This window comes from Chrysemys picta, chromosome 10 (genome assembly GCF_011386835.1).
Source record: "Chrysemys picta bellii isolate R12L10 chromosome 10, ASM1138683v2, whole genome shotgun sequence".
NCBI lineage: Eukaryota > Metazoa > Chordata > Testudines > Emydidae > Chrysemys > Chrysemys picta.
The window spans coordinates 43,618,888-43,629,374 of record NC_088800.1 but is presented as its reverse complement, the minus strand read 5'-3'; positions in this window follow the sequence as shown (position 1 = coordinate 43,629,374).

The window sequence follows — 10,487 nt, the reverse complement described above, 5'->3', positions numbered from 1 at the left end:
CAGGTCTGATCTCAGCTTCACCAGTGTAAATCCAGAGTAACCCCAGTGCAGTCAGTGGAGCTACTCCAGGTTTACACCGGTATAAGGGAAATCACAATCTGGTCCTTTTAATAGAAGTGATTCATTAAGAGTCAGCATGCTTCTTGTCACTCTGGCCTCTCTGAGATAAGGGTGTCTTCTTTCTTCTTTGCCTCCTACCAGAACAACGCAATTACAGTGACACTGCTTATTGCATTAGCTCCCAGCATGCTTCTCTTCAGTGAATGTGGTTAGAACCATTGAGCCAGCTGACCTAAATTGGCAACTGAGGATCTGCCCCATTGACTCCAATGGTGTTACTCCTGATTTACATCAATGTAAAGGAGAGGAGAATTATGATTTGTATTACTGTGGTACCTCTGAGCCCTAGTCATGGACCAGGACCACACCATGCTAGGAGCTGTACAAACACTTCAGAATGAGACCCGCAGATTTCATTGGCGTTACTCCTGATTCACATTGGGGTAACCAAGAGCAGAATGTGGCCTTTGCACAAAAGAGAACACCGTAGGAAGACCATTGTCTTCTCTTGCTGCAGAGAAGCCGAGGTGAAGACGAGCTGTTTGTTCTCAGGCAGGAGACGCTGATCCTGTGACTCTATCCTGAGTGTCTGGCACAGAGCTCTGGGTGCAAATAGGGGCAGCTCTTCACAGCTGTTTGTTAGTTGAAGTAAAGGTGACACCTTGTAATTCCATATGTTCCCGCTCTCTCTCTCTCTCTCAAAGGAAAGATGCTCTGGTGGGTAGTGCAGCAGAGTGGAGTCAGGAGACCTGGGCTCAAGGTCTGGCTATGCCAGGGATTTGCAGTGTGACCATAAGGGAGTCATTTGGCTTCTCTGCCCCTCTACTTCCTTGTCTATGAAATGAGGAGAGTAGCATTTCTTGGGAGTGCAACCTGAGGGTGAGAAACCTTCATTCATTTATGTTGACAGCATGCTTTGAGATCCTTGGATGGAAGGCAGCAGAGGTTGATGCAAGGCGATTGCCAAAGGTAGTATCAACTGGGTTCTGCTCTCAAGCCACAAAGGCCAATGCTGCAAACTGTGCCTAGGATCTGAAAACCAGGCTGGGTTTTTGCTGCTTTCTCCACCATCGCCAGTAATAAAGATTCTGCAGTCAGAACTCCGGTGACAACCATTCTGTCTAAGTGAGAGTAATTAACCATCGGAACAAATCACCAAGGGCTGAGGTGGTTTCTCCACTGACAGTTTTGAAATCAAGACTGGATGTTTTTCTAAAAGGTCTGCTCCAGGAATTATGGTGGGCCCGTTCTCTGGGCTGGGATTGACAGGAGGTCAGTCTAGATGATTGCTATGGTCCCTTCTGGCCTTGGAATCTCGGAATCCTGCTAATGATTCAGGACAGAGCTGGGCTCCTGCATGGGCTGTGTCGTGCCAGGAAAGGGGAAATGAGGTTTGTGTTGGTAAAGTCAGCAGGTGCTCCCAGGGAACACCAGGTGCAGAGATGGGGAGTACAAAGAAGCACTTGTACTGCACACAGTCACTTAACTGACCATAACTACAGTCCGAAGAGGCAGATCAATAGGAGGAGGGGGTCCAATAATCAGGGCTTAAGATCCACAACTGTCACTGGCTGAACGTGTTCTGTACTTTGGGGGCTGGTTTTTAGAGGCACCATGTACTCACAGCACAACATTTGGTTCAAGGGTGTCTCAAGATGCAAGAATTACTGACCACTTTGTAAAACTGCAGGGCCTTTTTATAAAAAATTGATTCCTGATTGGCTTCAACTCCATTCTTTGTAAAACTTTCCCCAGTAAGCATGGGTCAGCCAGCCAGTAATCAGAACCATCCAGTAATGTCGCTGGCTCAGAGGCACCCCTCTAGCAATCCTGTCCACACAGAATCCGTTTCATCCAGCTGAGCGTTTTAGCAGCTTTGATAATATTTCCAGAATTCTTGCCTTTTCCAAACCAAACTTCCCTAATTCCATTCCTGATCCCCAAACAGAAACAAACAATGCAATGCAAGGAGATGCTTGTTTGCAACACACAGACTAACCCAGGGAGAAAGGAAAACATGATGGTTATCTCCTGGTCTGTGAATCACAGGGCAATGCAGTAGTAACACATGCCGTAGCTTTGATGAGTACCGTGATAAGGCAAGGATATGTCCTGTAGTTTATACCCTGGGTTTGTTTACCGACCAAACAGGACAGGATAGCGAGCTACCCTACAGAAAGAGACTCAGAGGAGAATGAAGCCTTAGCTGGGGGGGACACATAAAGACCTTTACAAAGGAATCTGAGTAGGACCCACAGAGAGAGGAGATGTAGCTGCTGGGACCTCTACCTGCTTCCACAGAAGCAGCTCAAGCTTCCCTGAGCACCTCCACGGGGTGAAAGTCACTGTTGCTTTTTCACTGTGTTAGAATGTTGAGCTGAGAAGCCCACCCCCCTTCCGCTCCTGAACATTCATGTTACTATAATAATCCTGCTCCGACTGCTCTTATTGGAAGGCTGTTCCAGAACCTCCCTCCTCTGGTGTTAGAACCTTCTTTTCATTTCCAGCCTGAACTTACTCAGACTTCTCATCCACAGATCTGCAGGTGCTTTGCAAAGGGGGTTCAGCATCAGCACATGAGCAGGGACTGTGGAGAAACTGAGGCAGGGATAATTACAAGCTTGATGTTCAGAGGTACTTACTGGGCACCCTGAACTCCAGTTGAAGTCAGTGGAGGTAGAAGGGACTCAGCATCTTGGGAAATCTAGTGACTGCACAAGGGCACAGAGCTGGGGATAGAACCCAGGAATCCTGACTCCCAGTCCTGATCCCCATCAATTATTTCATGGGTGCTAAGGGGAATCGGGGTGGGGCATGCAAGGTATCCCATCATACAGCGTCATCTGGTCTCAGATCACACAACCCCGCACACAGCAGCCAGGTGACAGCAGGTGAGAGAGCAGGCAGGGATGCTAAATGGGGAGGGGAGCTGAAGGCAGTAAGTGCTGATGTGGGAAGTCGGGCTGAGGGGTGGGCCATTGGGAGCCTACAGGATTGGAGTCAGACTTCTGAGCTGTGTTTTCTAAGGGAGCTGGGGCTCTGGGAGGTGCGGGGGTGGGAAGGCTCTCCCAGGTACTGCAGGCAGTGTGGTGAGCAGCCAGGGCTGTGGTACCCCAGACCTGCCATTAGGTCTGTACTGGAGGAGCTTTTATAGCAAATCACAGACCTTCTGTGTTCCCCTCAGTGATTCCTCTTCAAGGTCCAATCCAGGCCCCATTTAAATCCACGAAAACAGACTCCACTGATTTCCATGGGAAGGGGATCGAGTCCTCAATGCTGCCTCAGAAGTGGAACTGCTGCCCCTGCCTGTGGGCGGAAGAGCTGGGGATGCCCTATGGTCTGTGCTGGGCAGAGCTGGCTGGCTGAGCATTAGCGGGTGGATCTGGCCCAACAGCAGAGTGGCCAGCCCAGCCCGGGGCACCAGGGTGACAATGCCATTGCCAGCAGCATCAAGGAGGCACAGCTGACACTGCAAGTTCCCATGGCAGCTGTGACTGTGACAGAAACAACAGTTGACACCACAGGGCTGGCCAGGCGATCTGCTGGGAGACCATGTGGGACCAGGCCTCACTTGGGTAATTAACAGAGATCCTGGCAGCTGAGTTACTGCTGCTCCAGCCAGACACAAGTTATTGGGCTCTGTACAGAGGTAGCTGGGTGAGATATAATGGCCTGTGTTACATGGAAAGTCAGACTGGATGATCTGGCCTTAAACTCACTGACCTCCTGCGCACATCAGTGACACGCTGGCTGCAAGGGGACTTCTGTCCCACGCTCCCAGATGCTTCCCAAACATGAGTGCATGAAGCTCACAGGGTGCCTGTCAGGGGGTTACTGTCATATTTCACAGCCAACCGCGGCACAGGGAGGTGAAGGGCAGTGTTTTTGAGTGTCTCAGTTCTTGGTGTCCAACTCGAGCCCTCTGGGGCCTGGTTTTCGGAGGGGCTGAGCTCATTGATTTTGTCTGGAGCTGCAGGGGCTCAACCCTGCTGGAATCCAGGCTCCACAATTCCTCAGTTGGGCACCAAGCTGGAGACACTCCAGACCAGTAGCCACTGTTGATCATTTTGGCTAAGAGACTTGCCCAAGGTCACGGGGTTGCTAACATTGTATTTCCAAAATACAGGACACCGCAGATGTCCCTAGACTTGACCTGAGTCTCTGGGGATGAGTCCCTTCTCCTCCCCCATCCTTCTAGAGGATCTTTCTCCAGCTCTGGGTGCTGCAGGGAACTCAGGGCCTTAGGTGCTGAGCCGGGCAGCTGCAGCAGCTCCCGTGCAGGTTCTATGCAGGCGCTGGGAGCTGAGCTGGAGGCTGAAGTTGCTGGTGTCTGTCTGCTCCACTGCTGTGCACTGTATGGGGGGGAGGCACCATTCAGTGGGGGTCCAGGAACAGAGGGGTGGAGCGGCTGGGCAAAATTTGAGTGGTGTTGCGATCCTGTGCTCTGAGTCCAGTTGTCAACCAGCAGCACTTTGCAAAGGGAAGTGCTGGAGCGCTACTCCATCCTGGATTTCGGGTGCCAGCAGCACTACACTCCTGGTGGAAATATGGGGAAAAGGCATATGGATTTAGTACAGAACAGGCAATTTTTTATTTAAATAAATAATACAGGATTGTTGGCACGCTGCCCTGAATGTTAGTGACAGAGGGTGGAATAGAACCCAGGGCTCCTGGATCCCTATCTTCCGTTTCAGCTGGGGCCCAGGACAGATGCCTAGGATTGGCTGCAGACTCGAAGTGATTTAAGAGGCTGAGATAAAGGAGCAGTTCCCCTGTTTAACAGCAGGGCAGGCTTTGGTAGCCAACACCTCACCAGGGAAGCCCCTGATTGGATTTCTGCCCCTACCTCCCCACTCCCCCTTCCTTCATTGGCTTGTCTTGGCTAACTCAGGGACTCCGCCAAATGTGAGCCAGGCAGAGAAGCAAACAAGCAGCAGGTCGCACCTTGTCCTGGGAGGGGCCCACAGGTGCTGAAAGTGACTGCTGATCAGATTGGTAGCAGGTTGGAAATCTGTGAGCCAGACTCAAACTGTTAAAACAAAAGAGGTGGAGTGGATTGAGCTGTTGTGTAACCTCAAGTGGGGTGGAAGGGGGTGGTACTTACACCTCTGTAATCCCATGGCTCAAGGAGACCAGAGACCAGCCCCACAGCGCTGACAGGCTGAGCAGGCTGGTCTGCAGCCCTCAGCATACTGGGGGCCAGTGCAGGCCCAGGGGAAGCAGCTGCGCCTCCAGTGTTGTTCTCTGGGCCATATTCACCAGTGACATAGAGGGAGGTATCAGCCACACGTAGGGGGTAGAGTGTCAAGGAGTGGGTGTAAGTCTGTAGTGTAACATGCACCAATTTGGGTTTGGCGGGTGTGCAAACTGGGTGTAATTTACATGCTGAGGGGTGAACTGGAGGCCAGGTAGCAGGAGAGATTCAGGGGGGTGCTGCCTGCTTCCTTACACACTACTGTAAATTGCTTTCCCATCACCACTCTTTCCTTCCTGCACCCCCAAGCATGTAAATTGCACTCACTATGGGCAGGGCTGGATTAATGCAGGGGCTTTAAGGGCTGCAGTCCAGGCCCATGGCTCAAGGGGGACCCCGCAGGCCCACGTGTCAGATGCAGCCCACTGCTTCTTTTCATCTGGCCCGCAGCAAGTCTCCATTCCGCGGGCCAGACACCGGTCCCCGAGCCTTGGCACCCCCCTGCCCCCCTGGGGGCTGGAGCCACAAGCGCTGGCTCGCCAATGTGCCCTTGTGGCCCCTAGGCGAGGGGCATTCATGGAATCTCTGTGCATGCTGGCCACCTTGAGGAGCAGAGCAGTGTGGAGCCAGGACAGGAAGGGATCCTGCCTTAGCCCTGCTGCGCCGCCAACCAGGAATCACCCAAGGTAAGCGCCTCCTGGCCGGAACCAGCACCCCGTACCCCCTCCTGCACCCCTACCCCAGCCCTGAGCCCCTTCCTGCACCCAAACCCACCCAGAACCTGCACCCCAAACCTCCTGCTGCACCCTAATCCCCTGCCCCATCCCTGGCCTCACCCCAGAACCCACTCCCCCAGCTGGAGCTGTACCCCCTCCTGCACCCCAATCGCCTGCCTCAGCCCTGAGCCCACTCCAACCCCCCAGGGGCCCCACAAAATCTAATAGCCGCAGGCCCACAGGAGAGTTAATCGAGCCCTGGCTATGCGCACCCACTAAATGCCAGTTCAGTGAAACTGAAACTGTTGTGCCACTCACACCCAGCAGGCCAGGGTGAGCCAAGCATTTGGGAACTCCTCATTGGATCATTCTGATTTACATCTAGGAAAGAAGCCAAACAGCCTGAAGAAGCTGCAATGCAAGCTGGTCAAAAATCTTCTGAGAAAACCGTTTCATCAGAGAATGTAGTTTTGTCAGAGTTGAATTATTCCATGGGAAATGTCAGTTCCGATCACACATGACACACCCACTCTCTCACTCACATACACACACAAATTATGAACAGAAATGTTTCATTTTGAAATCACCATTTTGAAACCAAGTATTTTGGTTCAGATAAATAGTTTATTTGTTGTTTCCAAATGTTCTCAACATTTTTGAGATATGTCATTCCATGGGAAATGTTGCTGTTTAATTTTTTTGTCTGTATTCAGGATGAAAACAAACATTGAAATAGCAGAATATGCCTTAGGATAGAAATTCCATTTCCCCACTAGCTCCAGTCCAACTAGTACAAAACGGAGCAGCCCTTCTGCTGAACACAGGTCACTGGGAATCCATCACCCTGGTGCCCTGCTTTCTGCATTGGCTCCCACCCAACAGAGTCCAGTTCAAGGTCTCTGTCCTAGTACTCCAAGGCCCCTTTTGGTTAGCTCTATGGGTACCTGCAGGATCGTCTCTTCTTCCATGACCACAATCTCCTGAGACAGCTACGATACACTGGGACAGTGAAACTGTCCCCCATGAGCTGAACCTAGTCTGTGGAGCCTGCTGCAGCCCCTCCCCTCCCCCCGAGCCTGGGAGAGAGGGATGAAGAGCCCCAGGGAGAGCAGAGGTGAGGTTGGAGGGCTGGACTTGGCAGGGAGTGGGGGGACAGAACTGATGGGGGGCAGGATTAACTGCAGAGCAGGTGTTGGGCAGATGTGGGGTGATTTCCTGCAGTGGGGGCCAATGTCACCTCACCCCATACGTTTGGGAGCACTGGCCACACTAATTGTCACTCATACCCTGGGGATGGGCAGGGGGAGCTCAACCATCTAAAGACAGACCAAAAACCCAGTGTAAGCTTTGTACACACATCTCCTGATGTTTGGGGTCCGACTCGTGATTTTTGGTCTCTTGAAGCTGGCAATGCTAGTGGAGGCAGAGCAGGCACGAGGACAACATGCAGACGTGGAAACTACCCCTGTCATTTGCAAAGTGCTCCCTCTGGTGGAAATCCTGCCCACATGATCACAGCAACTGAGCTGCAGTATTAATGAAGTGGAGGATAATTCTAGCGAGTGACAAGATTTGCTCTTGCTCAACTACAAGGTATGGGCTTGCTGCAGGACTCCGTGGTTGGGTTCTATACCCTGTGTTTGGCAGGGGCTCAGACGAGATGATCACAATGATCCTTGTGACCTTAACTTCTATAGATCTAGGAGTCTGGTTCTCTGGAGGGAGTCCTGGCTTCCTGCCCAGATCCGTGAACAGCCCTTATGCAGCTCTCTCGCTAGCCATGCTGTGAAGAGTGACTGTCTGGCTGACTGCGATGCTGAGGCTGTGCCTCTATGGTTCAGTAATGGAACAGGGACCTCAGGGCTTATGGCTTGGCGAGAGAAAGGGAAGGGAGGCAAATTTGTGAGGAAGTGGTTCAGCCCACCCTGAAGAGCAAACAGCAGCCTTGGCCAGGGTCTAGATAACAAGAAGCGTCCCTGAGATCCACGGCTGGACCGGACACTCCTTGGGCAGCTTGGGAGTGGGTGAGGCTCATCTGGGCTGACTGCCTCTAGTGCTTCACACCCCCTATACCCTAGGGCAGGGGTGGGCAAACTTTTTGGCCCGAGGGCCACATTGGGGTTGCTCAACTGTATGGAGGGCCGGGTAGGGAAGGCTGTGCCTCCCCAAACAGCCTGACCTCTGCCCCCTCCCACTTCCCAGCCCCTGACTGCCCCCCTCAGAACCCTGAACCCATCCAACCCCCCCCTGCTCCTTGTCCCCTGACAGCCCCCCCCGGGACTCCCACCCCCTATCCAACCGCCCTCTGCTCCTCGTCCCCTGACCACCCCCTCCTGGGACCCCCCACCCCTAACTGCCCCCTAGGATCCCACCCTCCCTGCCCCCTGACCATCCTCCTGACCCCTATCCACATCCCTGTGACAGGCCCCCCGACAGGCCACCCGGGACACTCACTCCCAACCCTCCCTGTTCCCCATCCCCTGACTGCCCCCCCCCAGAACCTCCACCCCATCCAACTTCCCCCTCCTCCCTGACTGCCCTCCAGGACCCCCCGCTCCCTTACCCAACCCCCCTGCTCCCCACCCCCTTACAGCAGCAGGAGCTCGCAGCCATGACACCCGGCCAGAGTCAGCTGCGCTCCCCACGCTGCCCTGCGGGAGCGGCGGACCAGAGTGTGGCCCGGCTGCGGGGGAGGGGGGAGAGCAGAGGAAGGGTTGGGGACTAGGCTCCCCGGCTGGGAGCTCAGGGGCTGGGCAAGATGGTCCTGCAGGCCAGATGTGGCCAGCGGGCCGTAGTTTGCCCATGTCTGCCCTAGGGGCAGCTGACTCTTATCGCAGTCTGCCCATCTGACTGGCCCAACTTCCGTAAGAGACACATGTAAACAGCTGGGGCACTCCAGGGGAGCCTGTGGGAATGAGCCCCCCACCGAGTGGTGCTGAGCACTCACAGCTCCCACTACCCCAATGGGAGTCTTAAGCTCTCCTCCCTCCCAGGATCGGGCCCTAAAGCGGCATCTGTTTTAGGTGGGGCTGATGGGCATAGGGCAATATTCCCACAGGCCCCCCAGCCCAGGTAAACTTCCAATGCCCCCGTCATTCTCTCCTTATCCATCTGTCCATCCCTGGGGGCCCTGCCCCTCTGGTCTTCCCTGGCTCTTCCCCCAGTGGCACCATTGGCTGGCCAATGGCTCCTCAAACTCCGCTGGGGAGGGGAGGGGTGTGGTAAAAGCAGATGAGTCTTGGGTTCAGTGAGAGGCCCTGGATGCAGCCTTGGGGCTCTGTCCTCAGCTGCACCGCAGCAGAGTCTGGCATGGCTGAGTGAGGGGAGGCAAAGGGGGCTCTCAGCCTCCTCCAGTCCTGCCACCAGCCTGGGATCAAATTGCCCCTGGGTGCTAAGGACTGCTGTAACTTCCACCTGCTTGGACTAGCCCCTAGGGACCATGATGCACATGAAGCTTAGTGGAGCTCCATATGCAGAGGAATGAGGGGGTCCCAGGAAGGCTGGTGGAAAGTTGGCCAGTCCATGATTCCTCAGTGCCGAGCAAACTCTCTACAGCCTTAGGGCAGCTTTCAGGTCACTTTGTTCTCTGCACCAGTGCAAAGTTCTTAGCAGGAACCAAGGTCTGACCCAGCAGCTGAGACAGATCCTGCAACCATCACCCATCCTTACACAAAAGCACCAGCACTGTGTGAGGAGAATGAGGTTTGCACAGCGGGCCTTGCTCTCAGTTGTACCGGCTTCACCCCAGTGTTACTCCACTTTGGCCTTAGGAGACACTCCGGATTTACACTAAGTGAGATTGGAATCAGGCCCAATAAAACTAGAACAGTGTGACCAGGTCAGAATCAGGACAATTGACTCCTTTCTGGCCCCGGTGTAAGAGAGAGAGGAGAGTCAGGCCCCGGTAGTTGTAAACTGGTAATTGAACCATGATTTTTGGAGCTGACTAATCATCAAAGGCAAGGTAAATGTGTGTGAACCGAGATTTTTAATCAGTTTACAGAGCTATGTAAACAGTCTAATCTCTGGCCAGAGTCACTAATGTTCATACAATCAGCCCAGCATTCACCTTGCCTTGTCTGGCAAGTCCTGAGCCGTGTCCACTTGTGCCCACACACTGGGCCACAGGAGTATTTATTCACTCAAAGGATGAGTGTAAATTGGACAGTGCTGTCCCATCCCCACTAGTTTGCACAAGCAGGGAACCACAGGCCTGTTCGCTCTCCCAGCCCTCGGTCTGAGGCGAGCAGCACAGGTCAGTGGCTAGCAGTACTTCTGCTATGGGTAGTTATTTTTAAGGCCTCAGCGCTGGCCTGTGATACTCTGCTCTGGGCTGAAATATCCTACAAGCTCTTCTCTCCCCAGCATGGCCCCCTTCTGGTTTGTACCCTTGTTTTCTGATTGCTGCATAGGCAGATCACAGAGCTGGCTCGGAGCAGCCAGCAAGACCCAGCCATGTCCAGAGAAGAGCTTTACTCTGCCTAACTAATACGTGCAGGGCTGGATTCTGTGAGGCG